Genomic DNA, 14,606 nt, shown 5'->3' with positions numbered 1-14,606 from the left:
ACTTTGAAATTGGGTGTCCAAGTGGGCTTGAGAACTGGACTTTTCTATTGGTGACAGAGCTCTTGTTTCCTCCAAAGCAGTAGGCCCTGAGTAAGCTCTTGGAACCCCCCTGAAGCCTTGGAAAACTTGCCATCTTCTGAACAAAAGCATCTCGGACATACCCTGAGGAAATAGTTACATGGAAGTTTATGCTCAGTCTCACTTTGTTTTGCCTGCAGCGTATAAAAAGTTTGCAGTGTGCACCTCCCGTGCTCTGATGTTGTGGATTAATCACATTCTGAGGTACAGCCTAGAGCCTGGCCCTGCCTGAACTTTCAGTGAGAAGATGCAGATATATTGGTCAGGACAATTATGGAGATAGGTCAGGGCATTAGAGGCTTTGGCTGCAGGCACTGGTGATTAGGTTAGAGCCCGTTGGACAAATGGATTAGTGTTGGCTGATTGGGCTCCCTTGGACAAAGGGAAAGAAAAGACTACTTTAATCAAGACTAAGCCACATCTCCCAGGCAGTCAGCCATCGTCAGTGCCTAAGAATGTTCCAGTATGCTGAGGCCTGGCTGGTGTCTGTTAGATGGGACTCTGCACCTGCATCAGTCGGGAATACTGTCAAAAGATGGAAGCCTGGGAGGAAAAAATCTAGGTCAACTTCTGTTGATTCCCTAACATTCTAGTTTCATGACTTAAAATGTACTTCTTATTGGTCCAAATAACTACTGGACCCCAAGTTTATGAATATAAGCACTTTCAAGCAAGCTAAGTGGCTCCCAAGGAATATATAGTTATTCCAAGACTTGGACTATATTTGCATTGACCTTGGCTTCTTACTTCTTTATCAGCTCCTAGGTCTATCTGATTGGGTCTTGCCATTTGTCAATCCTGGGTAATGAAGCTTCTAGATGAGCTCCTGGGCTGCAGTGTGTTGATTTTCCTGCCATGGTTTCCTTCTCCTTGTGTCTTCTGGAAAAGAAGACCTGGTCTGAGTTCCCTGGGTGTTTCTTTGCTGGCAACATTTGGAACCTTTGAGAATCAGTCAATATTTATTCCTTCTGGCTGGGGAAATCAGGGAGGGTGAACTGATCTCTGTATTTAAGAAGAGGTAGCATTTAGGCCAAATTTATCAAGTCTGAGTGCACCTGAGACTTGCATGGGTGGGGGCGAAGGGGATTGGCAGGGTTAAAAATTATTAATACCTGGGCTCAACCTAGATATTTCTCATTCAGTTGTTTGGTATGAGGCTCAGGCCTCAGCAGTGTTCCTAAAGTTCCTTGGGTGATATTAATGTGTGGCCAGAGTTGAGACTCCGATTTCAGGTTCTCAGCTGAAAGGAAATTTGTAGGTGGGTGTAGGTATCCCATCTCCCTGATTAGATTATAAGCCCCTAGAGAGTGAGGACAGTATCCTTTGTTTTGGCATCTTCTCCCTCAGCGTTTAATAGTGTGCAATATGCACGGGGGTTCTCAGTAGGTATTTAAATATGAATTCTTGGGTGCATGGACAAAACATTCCCGGAGAAACCTCATCCTGTTGAGGCAGTGGCTACTATTTTAAACACACTGCAATCCGGAGGCCCTTTTAGGGAAGTCTGGGCCAGCTGGACCTGTCACAGTTACACTCAGCACCAACCTAGCTGCTTAAGAAATGTCTAGACGGAGAAATCCTCCAGACAATGAAAAGTAGAAGGTGTCTAGGGTATTCTTTCTGCCTCGCCTTGTCTTGCTTTGCTTTGCTTTGCTTTCTACAGGGAGGTGGGAAGGGGGAGATGGTCAAGTATCTGATAAGGCATCTCTGTTTCCCTTATCTTAAACATACAGTTTCTGTAACTTGCTGGAACCCATTATTTCATTATCAAGTTTTCCTTGGAAACCTTAGACGAGGGGCCCCTGGATGGCTCAGTGGGTTATTCATCTGACTCTTAACCACAGCTCAGGTCATAATCTCAGGGTCATGAGTTCAGGCCTGCATCAGGCTCCACACTGGCCATGAAGCCCACTTAAAAAAAAAAAAAAAAAAAAAAAAAGAAACAAGGGAAAAATTAGACAATAGAGTCGCTTGTCTAAGTACATCTGGAAGGAGCCTCTGCGGTTATCCCTTGATACACTATTATGATTCAAGTGCCTGTAGGTCTGAGCACTTCATTCTCATAAAGAAGGAAACTGAGAAAAGCATGACAAAACAGAGAGGGAAGCAAGAAGAGAAAGCCAAGAGAGGGTGAGAATGGAGTTTAGAATGAGCCCTGGCATAACAGCCACCTTTGCTACATAACACAATGGTCTATGGATTCTATTTCAAAAATCGACCTAAAAGCACAGAAGAGCATTTTGGATTTTCAAAAGCAGCATACACAACAAGGAGGGATTGCGGATCAATAAGAGACTAGATGGAGCCTCACAATTAAATGCTTTCTATACCGTGAAGAGCAGATTTCTTCCGTTCCCTTTGTTCCTTTCTCTCTCTCCTCTCCTTCCCACAAACACTCATTGAGCTAAGAATAAAAGCTCACAGTCTTCACATTCCCTCAAAGAGGTCATGATTTCCTAGGGCAGATAGGGCATGCAACAGCTCTGACAAACGGTGGAACATGAGACATGCCCAAGCGAAGGAAGGAACGTGGGAAAGGAGGGGCTATGCTCCCACAAAGCTGTTCCCATTAGAAAATGAGCCCCAAAGGCAGCCCAGCTTGGTGAACTCAGCCAAGAGAGAGTGGGTCTGGCCCAGCCCGGCTCTCAGAACGCAGGCATGACGCCCAAGAGGAAGGTCAGCGAGGTTGTCATCTAAACCTCCTCCTGTAAAAGTGGAAACAAAGCTAAAAAAGGAGGCAGGTGGGGTGCCTGGGTGGCTCGGTCCATTAAGCATCCGACTTCAGCCCAGGGCATTATCTCGTGGTTCACAATTTCGAGCCCTACATTGGGCTCTGTGCTGAGAGCGCAGAGCCTGGAACCTGCTTCGGATTCTGTGTCTCCCTCTCTCTCTGCCCCTCCCCCGCTCGCTCTCTCTGTTTCAAAAATAAACATTAAAAAAATTCTTTTTAAAAAGGCAGCAGGAAAGTATAAATCTTCAGACAAAAAAGTGCAAACAGGGAAAAGGGGAGCAAAGGGAAAACGGGCTGAAGTGGCTAACCAAAAACCAGACGACTTTCTCCTGCAGAAAACGGAGAACGTAAAAATGAGGAAAGTCCAGCCTCTGACGAAGCAGGAGAGAAAAAGCCAAGTCTGATTAATACCATGTCTTTTCAGTGTCCCTGTCTCCATTCTTGTACAATCTGGAGGACTGTTTTTATCAACTATTTTATAAACGCAAGTTTTTTTGGTAGCTCTTGAAACATTTTTTAAAAAGAGAGAATCCCACCTTGTCCCATTTTTTAAGTGTAAATGCTTTTTTTAAAGAAACGAAATCATTTGCAGGTTGTTTATTTTCAGGTACAACCAGAAAATAGTGGGATATTGAATTTTGGAGGTTTTGATTGTCTAGGGTGTCAGCTTAACATTCCATAGATGGGGCAGTTTTCGTAACCTATAACACCAAGCCAACTAAATGACAATTTGGAGTCAGTCTTGCATTTCATATGTCTTGAAAATTTTAAATTACCTCTATTCCCATGTTGCTTTTGGTAGAATTGTTTCCTAAATAAAACCACTCCTTGATCTTCACTCTCCTTGTCAGAATTTTGTGTGCTCTGTGTAACACCTTGGTCGTGGTAATCCAGTTTTCCTGGTAACTTTGTTAATGTGCCGTGCAAGATCGAAAATTTGACTATGTACTGTATATGATATTAAATTGTAAATTAGTGGGGCTTACCAGTGTAACATGTGTAAGCATATCTTCCACAACATTTGAAGATATTGGTACTTGATATAATGTTAAGGAAAATTTGCCTCCAAATTTTAAGATGGAAGGTCACTGGAATAACTTTTCAAAAAGAATCACAACTACATGATTTTTTAGATTTTTGGTATGTACGTTAAGAATTCTGTACAAATTGAAATCTCTGTATGATCCTCAGAACAACCAATAAAAACTCAATTATTAAAGAAAAAGAATGAACCCCCAAATGAACTCTGGTTCTCAAAGTCTAAAAGGACATCTAAGGCCATCTCATCCAGGGTGCCTTGTGGGATCCTTAACCAATCCATGGTTGTAGAACCTTACTTAAATATTTGCTGTCTTCCATTGCCAGACACTTCTAGCATCCTTAAGCAACAAAGTCAGTCATTATCATTCACGACTCTCATAGTTATGATAGAAAATTGCTTCCTGGTGGAAGCAAAAAAGATAAGTTAGTAGCTCATATAACAGTAATGTCCAAGATGTAGGTCTGGTTTCAGACAAGCCTAGGTGTAGGGCTCCATAGGGAGTCTTCTGCTCTCTCTCCCTCAGCTCTGCTTTCCTCAGATTCAGCTTCATTCCCTGGCAGGCAAGAGGGTCACCAGCACCTCAAAGTTCCTATAAACTTAGCAACCCACAAAGAAGAGAGCACCTCTTTACTACCAGTCTTGGAAAACTCTCATTAGCCTAGTTGGAGTAAGGGCCAATCCTTAAAGAAGGAATGATTTTTTTTTTCAACGTTTATTTATTTTTGGGACAGAGAGAGAGCATGAACGGGGGAGGGGCAGAGAGAGAGGGAGACACAGAATCGGAAACAGGCTCCAGGCTCTGAGCCATCAGCCCAGAGCTTGACGCGGGGCTCGAACTCACGGACTGCGAGATCGTGACCTGGCTGAAGTCGGACGCTTAACCGACTGAGCCACCCAGGCGCCCCAAAGAAGGAATGATTAAAGATAATTCCAAGGTTTCAGACTAGGGAAAACTGGGAAATATTAATACCTTGACCAAAATTAGTGTAATCAGAAAGAACACTAGATTTGGAGAAAGAGAAATTGGAAAGGAAGAATTTGTTTTGGGATAAGTCAAAGATATTCGTGGGATTCTAATGAAGAATGGCAGATGGTTAGAAAAATGACTGTGGTACCAAATGGGAGAAGATATTTGCAAATGATATAACCAATAAGGTGTTAATATCCAAAATATATAAAGAACTTATTCAACTCAACACCAAAAAACCACATATCCCAATTAAAAAATGGGCAAAGGACTTGAGTAAACATTTTTCCAAAGGAGACATCCAGATAACCAACAGACACATGAAAAGATGCTCAATATCACTCATCATCAGGGAACTATAATGAGATATCAAAGATATAATGAAATATCACCTCACACCTGTCAGAATGGCTAAAACCAAAAACACAAGAAACAAGTGTTGACGGGGATGTAGAGAAAAAGGAACTCTTGTGCACTCTTGGTGGGAATGCAAACTGGGGCAACCATTGCAGAAAACAGTATGGAGTTTTGGTCAAAAAATTAAAATTAGAATGACCATATGATCCAGTAATTCCACTACTGGGTATTTACACAAAGAAAATGAAAACACTAATTTGAAAAGACATATGCATCACTATGTTTATAGCAGTATTATTTATAATAGCCAAGATATGGAAGCAACCCAAGTGTCCATCAATAGATGAATACATAAAGAAGATGTGGGGTGTGTGTGTGTGTGTGTGTGTGTGTATATATATATATATATATATATATATATATATATATATAGTGGAATATTACTCAGACATAAAAAAGAATGAGATCTTGACATTTGCAACACTATGGATGTATCTAAAGGGTATAATGCTAAGTGAAATAAGTCAGTTAGAGAAGACACTAACATATCATTCATATGTGGAATTTAAGAAACAAAATTAACAAAGAAAAGAGACAAAAAAACCAGAATCTTAAATAAAGAGAAATGATGGTTACCAGAGGGAAGGGAGAAGGGAGGGGGTTGGGTGAAACAGGTGATGGGGATTAAGATTGCATTTATCATGATGAGTGCTGAGTAATGTATCGAATTGTTGAGTCATTGTAGACCTATGTTGCAATGCAACACTATGTTGATTATATCTGAATTAAAAAGAAATAAAAATTTTTAAAGTTAAAAAAAAAGGAAAAGGAAGAGGGAGAGTTTTGTGGAGAAGCTGGAATTGGAGGTGAGAATCTGGATCATTCTATAGAAATGAGAATGAGAGCTACAAAATTGATTGTATTCAGTAAAGAATAGTATGTAAAAGTGAGGGTTGGGGAGGCTCTGGACAGGTGACTTGTGAGCTATAAAGCATTCAGTAAGTGGAAATTTCTATTATTAGAATCTATTATGTATGAGAAAGGAAGAAAACAAGAGGCCAGAGAAGGAGAATGAGATTACAGGATGGGGCCTGAGATGCTGCAGATCATAATAACCATAATCAGGATTCTTGACTAGGAAAGTCAATTTCTCTAGGTAACTCAATTCAAATTGGCTTAGTAAAAAAAAAAAAAAAAAGGAGTATTTTGACTCCTATAACAGGTAAGTGCAGGGTAGTCCAGACTTAGATGAATTCTGGGATTCAATGACTTTGGGACTTGTTCTTAGTCTTTTCACCTTATTCTGCTTCCCTATGTTAGCTCAGAAATCTTCTTCTTGTGGTGACAAAAGAAAGAGAAAGAAAGAAAGAAAGAAAGAAAGAAAGAAAGAAAGCCAGCCAGGAGCTCTATTCTATCTTCTTGAGAGCAGTTCTCCAGACAGTTCCAGTAAAGGGCTCCAAATTCGTCTTACTGACTCTGGTTGGCATACCTGCCATTATATGCCCATTTATAAGCTAATCTCTGGGGCAAAAGTTTGTTATTCTCTGATGTTTTGAATTAAATCAACTGGAGACGTGAATGGAGGCATCCAAACAACATGGGCTGAGAATAAAGGACGGGCGATTCCCTAGAGGAAAAGTGAGGTGCTGTTCCCAGAAGAAGGTGAAATAGATACAGCAAAAACAAGACTATCTACCACAGAAACCAGGAGAAGAATGTCAAGACGGGTGATAGTCCCAGAGGTTGAAGAATATGGGAAGTGAATGGACACAGTGCACCTTAGGCAAAGGCAGACGTTCTTTAGACAAGTGGCTGAGTCATTTACTTCTTTAAAAGATCAGAAACATGGGAGGAAAACAGATTTTAGTGGGTGAAGGAGTGAGTGGGAGTAGAAACACTGTAAAGGCAGGGATTTGGTATTTTAAAGAAGTCTCTGAAGGAAGCAGAGAGACCAGCTCTAACCCAATTTCCACAATTATTGAGCCAGGCACTTTGCTAGGCACTAGGAGAGCTGAGATGAGTAATTACCAGTCTGTGTCCTCAAGAGGCTCAAAGCATGGAAAGGAAGGGAGAATGGTCAACAAATAAAATACGCAAAGAAGGAATATGTAGTATCTCAAAGGTTGCAGAGTGAAAAGGTGCACCCCTGGGAGCCTGATATTAGATCAGAGCTATCTCACAAGAGAGAATGACGAAATCTATCCAAGGGTTTGGAGGAAGTCTCTTCATGGAAGGTGGTGCCTGAACTGGGTTTTATGTGATGAATGGGAGTTTGCTTTAGGAAGCAAAATGGGGAAAGGGGTGCCAGGCAAAGGCAGAAGTTTCCTAAGAGGCTCATGGATGCATATTGTGGGAGTGAAAAGCACTGAGTGGGGGAAGGCAGGTGGAGAAGGACCCATGTGATATGTGGAGGGGGTGAGGGCTTTGTCCAGTGGTGTTGGGCAGGGGACAGTGAAATGTCAGTCAGGGCAAGACACATCAGACTAACATGTTAGAAGAATCTCTTTGGATCCGTCTAGAGAGGAAGCCGCATGGAGATGGACAGGCCAGTTCAGAGGATGGGTTGGTGGTGGTGGGAAGGAGTGACAACGTACAGTAGACTTCTGTGCCCAATAGACACTGAAGAAGGGAGAGAGTGAAAGGACCATCAAGAGCAAGGGAAACTCATGAAACTGAATAGTTATTGGATGGAGGAGCGAGAAAGAGCAAGCTTTGAAGGCAGGTGACAGAGATGAGGAAGGATGCCCCGGGGAGGGCGATGCCAGAGGTGCAGGGCGGGGGAATGGGGAATGGGAGGAGAGCAATACCCAGAGAGGCAGGGAAGGCGGTGCGGCTCCACACACGGTGGCGGCGCCACAGGCTGAACGCTGAGTGGAGGGGAAAGTTAGAGAAAAGGACTAAGAATCTGGCGTGTCATTGAGGACGGCACAACAGTTGGAGGGCTTTAATTTTGTCAGTTCAGAAAGCAGTAAGATCACCTGTTGGGAGTGAGTGGGCTTCCGACTTCCCTGTGGGAAACATGGGGATAGTAACAGAACCAATCAATCCCCGAGTCATGCCAACTCCACCCCCACCTGGGCCCTCCTCTCCACTTCCGGCCGCTTGCCACTTCTCGGTCGTTAACTACACCAGCGGTGCGTGGGGTGGGAGTGCTTTTCAGACCTAATCGCCCCTCGGAGTTTCTTCAAATTCTCACCACCCCAGCATCTGATTTGGGAGGTCTGGAGTGAGACCCAGGCACGTGTGTTTTCAGAACACTTCATACAGGAGATTCTGAAATGCATCATACCCCCCCACACAGTTGAGAGTCGCTGAGGTACGTAGGGCTGAGTCCTGGAATTTGCTATGATGTGGGAGAAGATGGCATGGATTCGTTTGCAAAAACTGGGTGGGTGTCAAGTGACTCAGGAAAGGAGGACAAGGAGAGCAGGTGGCTGTGCCAGCAGATTCGGGAAAGCGCGGGGGCTCCCATTCTTGTGTTCAGCGGATATGCCTCTCCCAACCACACAGAGTGCCAGAGAGCACATAAGAGACTCAGAAAATCTATAAAAGCTGAGAACAACCAAGGGTAACCACATTTCTCTGAAATATCACGGTCATTCTTCTAAAGGAATGTAAATGGGGAGGGGAAAAAAACTATTGATAATGGAAAGGCACTGGGGAATCAGCAAAGTTGTTGTAGTTTGTGTGCAGCACTGCCCTCTGCTGGTTACAGTCGGGCCTGCAGCTGTATGGCAACAGCATCCCTGACTTCTTGCGTGCACCGTGGAGAAGACAGGTGAGTGGGGCTGGTGAGCAATTGGAGGTGAAGGCACGAACTAGCGTAAGTCCACACATATGACTTTCAGGTGAAAGTTGAGCCTGGAAATTTAGACTTGGAAATCTTACAGTTAGCTATGTTCAGAAAAAACAAACTGTTGGGGAAAAACTGCCGGGGCCCTGAAAAAGTTTCTTTGGAAAATATTTTGATGTGCATTTAATGGGCACAGTCACCTAGAAATAAGCTACAGAGGTAGAATTTTTTCCTGGAATGAATTAATGAACTTTCGAAAAGGTTTGGCATTTCTATGCTGTTAATAATAACGTCCAACATTTATTGAACATTATTGGCCGCTTGTATGCGTTACATCAATTAACTTTCATAACAACCCAATGAGACAAGAACTATTATCATCTATACTTGACTGGTGAGGTAAGTGAGGTGTAACGAGTATAAGTACTATAGCCAAGGTCACAAAACCTGGGCTGGGCAAGGAATGAAGCCTAGAACCATTATGCCATCAACTGTTGCATCACATACATGAAAAAATGTATAATCGCTCAAACATCAGCGATATTTATTTTGTGTTCGTGTAATGGGGCCACTCAGGTGTTTCTTGTGAATGGGTGAATCTCTTCCTCCATGTGCTGGTTTAAGGACTCAGACCTCCCCTGGCGTGCAGCTCCTTTTAACTGGGTCTGGTCATTTTCATACACCTCTCGGCAGCCAGAAGAAGAGAAAAGAGCAAAGAGAAAGCACTTCTTAATACTTGTTAAAAACTGTGGCTCACATTCCAGTGAATAGAACTAGTCCATTGGCCACACAATGCCAAGGGGGCCAAGAAATGTGGTCTCTGGCTCATCGGCCACTTTCCAGCACCAACTCTACACCATGGGAAGGGGAGCAGGGATTCGCGTGGTCAGCTGGCCACCTCTGACCTCCTTCCAGTAACTCTGATGGCATGGTTCACTGGCTCAGGTCACACCTGTTCAGGGAGGATGGAGGAAACCGATCACTACCCAAGTGAATAATACCACAGCAAGATCCTGAAACTGGGGTCTTTAGCAATAACCCACTTGTACTTTTCCTGCTAACAAAGCATTTTCATGCTTTTTTTCTCATTTAATCCTCACAACTCCTGGGGGTGGGTTAATGATTTTTATTTCCCACATAATAAAACCAAGTGTAAGCAGTCAGGTGGCTTGCCCAAATTCTCACAGCTGGGGCTCAGAATTCTCGTTTCCAGATCCTTGAAATAGTGGTGGCTGCTCAGGTAGGTGGAGCTCGACCGAAATATTTTATGGTGAGATGAGAGGAGTAGGCAGAACAGAAACAGGTGGTGCTGCCCATGGCCTGAATAATTGCTTATTAAACAGGGACCTGGTGACTCTGTCCAATCTCTGCCAGGAATTCTAAAATTGGAAAAGGATGACAGTGAAGCAGAAGGGAAGCAACAAAGGGAGGAGAGGGAAAGAGGCTCTTGGAGAGTCAGCAAGGTTCTCAAAATGTGTCCTTGTTTTCTTTCGTACCAAATGCAGAGAACGATCAACTATGGTACATTTCACAATTTATCAATTTACATTGCAGATTCTCTTAACCTTTGGTAATTCTATCGTGTTCTTAATTGTTACAGCATTTCCCTTCTTCGAGTTTAGGAGGGGTCTTTACTTCCATCTACTCCACGCCTCCTTTTTGCTTTATCAGAGTCGCCCATAACAACCTGGTAAAAAGGAGGGACTATCACTATTTTAATTCGCCAAGTTTTCATTCTGTGCTAGTTAAAACTTTTATATTTTTTGTGAAATTATTTTAATATACACAAGGCAGAAAAGTAATATATAAACATAGAGACACTCAACAAGTGAATTAACAATTTTAGCATTTTTCACATATTTTTCGGTTAGTGATTTTTAGATTAATTCCATTCTGTTTGGAGAGTAGAATTTGCTTTCAGTTATTTTACATTTGCCAAGGCTTACTTATGACACAGAATGTGATCTATCTTCGGAATGTTTATTGTGTGCGTGAAGAGAATACATATTCTGTTCTATGTAAATACTATACAGGTCAAGTGTGTTGGTAGTGTTGTTCAGATCTTCTGTGTGCTTGCTGATTTTCTGTCTATGGTTCTATTGATCAGTGAGAGAAGATTGTTGAAATCTCCAACAATAACTGTGGATTTGTCTGTTTCTTCTTTCACTTTTTGCTTCATGTATTTGGAACTTCTCTTTGTAGGTGCATACACATTTAAATTGTTAGATCTTCTTGGTGCGTTGAGCCCTTTATTATTATGAAGTGCCCCTCTTTATTTCTGAAATATTCCTTAATCTGTAATGTGCTTTGTCAATAATAAAACCACTTCAGTGTGTATTTGACTAATTTATATTGGAATTATTTGTGTTCCATCTAAATTTATCTTTTGGCTCTTTTTAGTGGTTTTAGTGGTGCACTAGTAGTTAGAATATATACACCTAAATTTTCATAGTCTACTTAAAGGTAATATTTTACCACTTAAAGTAAACTATAGTGTCCTTAGACCATACTGGTCTATACTCTCCCCTCTTTATGTCGCATTTGTCAAGTGTAGTATATCTACATACACAGAAATGTCAGCCATATATTCTTAGGATTTTTGCTTTCAACAGTCCTATCTATAAGTAGGGGAAGAGAAATGGTTTTTATTAACCCGGATATCTACCCTATCGGCTCTTCTTCATTCCCTAAGTTTCAGGTTTTCCTCTGATACCCTCTTCCTTCTGCCTGAAGGGCTTCCTTTAGTATTTCTTTGAAGGAAGGCCTGTTGGCCTTCTTCTTCTTCTTACTTTCCTTCATGACCGAAGACCCCATGGGGCCATGACTAGTTTGAAGGCTCTACAGGAAAAACGGGAAAAACGCGGGGGGGGGGGGGGTGGTAAATCCTAGAAACCCATGCCCATGTAGGTTGCTTCTTCAAATTTTGATACCCCTTCTCAATCTGCCTGCTTTTCTTTTCAGAGTCCTCAGATAATTGCTTTTTGTATTTTTTCCAGTATTTTAGTTATAACCAGTGCGATAGTTTGCAGGGGCTTAATCCATCTTGGGTCAAGTCTGTTTCCTCTTGTTTCATTGAATTTTATCGTCTTTTTCTAGCTTCTTAAGATGAAAACTTAGATCATTGTTTGGAGAATTTTTTCTAATGTAAGCAATTTAAAGGTATAAATATCCCTCAAGACACTGCTTTGATTGTATCCCACAAATTTTAATGTATTTGATCTCTATGATCTTTTAGTTCAAAATATTTTATATTTTTCTTTGTGATTTCTTCCTTGATGAGCTAATTAGAAATGTATTGTTTAATTTCTGAATATTTAGAGGCTCTTCATTTATCTTTTATGTTAATGATTTCATTTATTCTGATGTGATCACAGAACATATTAAGTATAATTTCAATGAAATGCATTGAGATTTGTTTTATGGCCCAGTGCAACCATGTATAAGTTGAATATGTGCACTTGAAGATATTATTGAATTTTGTGGTGTGATGTTCTATAAATGTTAGACCGAGTGTGGTTCAGATCTCCTATGTCTCTACCGATTTTGTATTCTATCAATTACTGGAAAAAATGTTGAAATTTTGTAGTTCTTCTTAAGTTTTATTTTATTAGTTTTTGCTTTATGTATTTTTTGAATCTCTGAATTTGGATGTATTCACATGTAGGATTTTATTACTACAAAACATCTCTCTTATCTTTCATGATAATCATTGCCTTGAAATCCCTTTCATCTACTATAAATATAGCCATTCAGTTTTCATGATTATCTTTCTAGTGTAGCTTTTCCCATCTTGGCCTTTAACTTCTGAGTTTTTAAAGTGGGTTTTCTCGTACAGAACACTTGTTGGGGTTGTCTAGTTTGGCCATCTCTGCCTTTTATTTCATGTATTTGACAATTTATATTTAATATAATTATTGATAGAGTTGGGTTTAAATATAATATTTTACTATTTGTTTTCTATTTGTTCCAATTTATCTCTGTTGCTTCTTCTCTTCTTCTCCTACCCTCTTTTGGATTTATTGAGGATTTTTAATATTCCATTGTATCTCCTCTATTGGCATATTGACCATACCTCTTTTATTGACTTGCTAAATGTTGTTCTGAAGTTCACAATGTCCATGTTTAACTTAGCACAACCCATCTTCGAACAATACACGATTTGCATCTGTATATTTCTACTTCTCCCTTCTATCCTCTGTATTATCATTGTCATACATTTTGCCCCTGCAAATGTTACAAAGCCCACAATACACTGTTACCAGTTTTGCTTTACACAATCAAATGTCTTATTAAAGAAGTTTAAAAATGAGAAATAAGTATATTATATTTCTCCCTTTATATTAAATATTTATCTTTTACCTTTAGTTATCTTTTTTGTGCAGACACAGATTTCTTTCCGGTATTATTTCTTTCAGACTGAAAAATACCCTCCTTCATTTCTTTTAGTGTGAGTCTGCTGGCAATGAATGCACCTAGTTTTGGCTTCCCTGAAATAAAACATGTTTTTATTTTTGTCCTTACTTTTGAAGAATATTTTTACTGGATATAGATTCTATATTAATAGCTTTTTTCCCTTTCAGCACTTCACAAATGTTATTTCATTTTCTTTTGTCTTCTGTTACTTCTTTTCAGAAGTCACTAGAATTTTTTTAAATCTTTGTTCCCCTCGATGTAATGTGTTTGTTTTGTTTGGGCTGCCTTTAAGATTTTTGCCTTTGTTACTCATTTGCTGAACTTGGATCTATGGGTATATAGTTTTCATCAAGTTTGAAAAAATTTGGTCATTTCTTCAAATTCCAAGAATAGGGTTAGTCTTTACATTCTTTCAAGTTGTCCTTGGTATTGGCATCTTAAAGTTGTCTTCTTACAGATTTTAAATATTTCTTATTTATTTCTAGGTATTTATATTTTTGTTGTAGTGGCTGTTATAAATGAGGTTTCTTTGTTACTATATGTTCCAAATGGTTGTTGCTTGTATAGAGGAAGACCACTATGCATTAATCTCTATATTAATCTTGTCCCAACCACCTTACTGTATTCCATTATTGCTTCCTGTTCATTTGCCTGTATTTTCCAGGTGCATTTAATATCAGGAAGTGCTACTGTGATTGTATTTCAAGATAATTCCCTTTCTTCATGATATAAGACATATTTCATCTTCAGTAAGTAGCATTTCCTATAGAGCCTGATGAGCCTGTATTATGCAGGCATCTGTTGTACTTGGTTCATTAGCCCTTTGTAGGATTAATTCTTGGATACTTTTTTTCTTTCTTTCTTTTTTTTTTTTTTACTGTAACTTCCTTTGGTTATGGTTTGGAGAAATTTTGACTAACACCCGCACATCATACAATTTTGGAAGTTTGATTTCTAGAGGTCTACTTTTTTACCACCCACAGCATTGGGCAGATGGTCAGCTTCCTGCCACATCCTTAGACCAGTGGGCTGAGTTTTCTAGTCCTTATTTCATGGAAGGAACAGCCTTCTCTGGCTTTTAGCTTTATTCAAAGAGGTCAGTCTCTGCTTCTAACCACCAGCCAGCCAGAGGCTTAATTCTCTCTTCTTTGTGTCTTAAAACCCAACTTCAATGCCAACACCTATTTCTGGTATCCCTGTAGGCCATTTGCTCTTAGCACCTGCT

The 14,606-nt window shown here is 40.4% G+C and overlaps 1 long non-coding RNA gene across 1 annotated transcript; it reads left to right on the top strand.

Moving 5' to 3' along the window:
• The first annotated feature begins 2,023 nt into the window (after positions 1–2,023).
• Positions 2,024–3,123, top strand: LOC121041409 (uncharacterized). The gene is made up of 2 exons (XR_005795729.1): positions 2,024–2,819; positions 3,041–3,123. It is a non-coding gene; the product is annotated as an uncharacterized LOC121041409 (long non-coding RNA).
• Positions 3,124–14,606: the final 11,483 nt, after the last annotated feature.

Source organism: Herpailurus yagouaroundi, unplaced genomic scaffold (assembly GCF_014898765.1).
Source record: "Herpailurus yagouaroundi ecotype Mexico unplaced genomic scaffold, PumYag 29, whole genome shotgun sequence".
NCBI classification, from domain to species: domain Eukaryota; kingdom Metazoa; phylum Chordata; class Mammalia; order Carnivora; family Felidae; genus Herpailurus; species Herpailurus yagouaroundi.
This window is presented reverse-complemented; position numbering and strand designations above follow the sequence as displayed.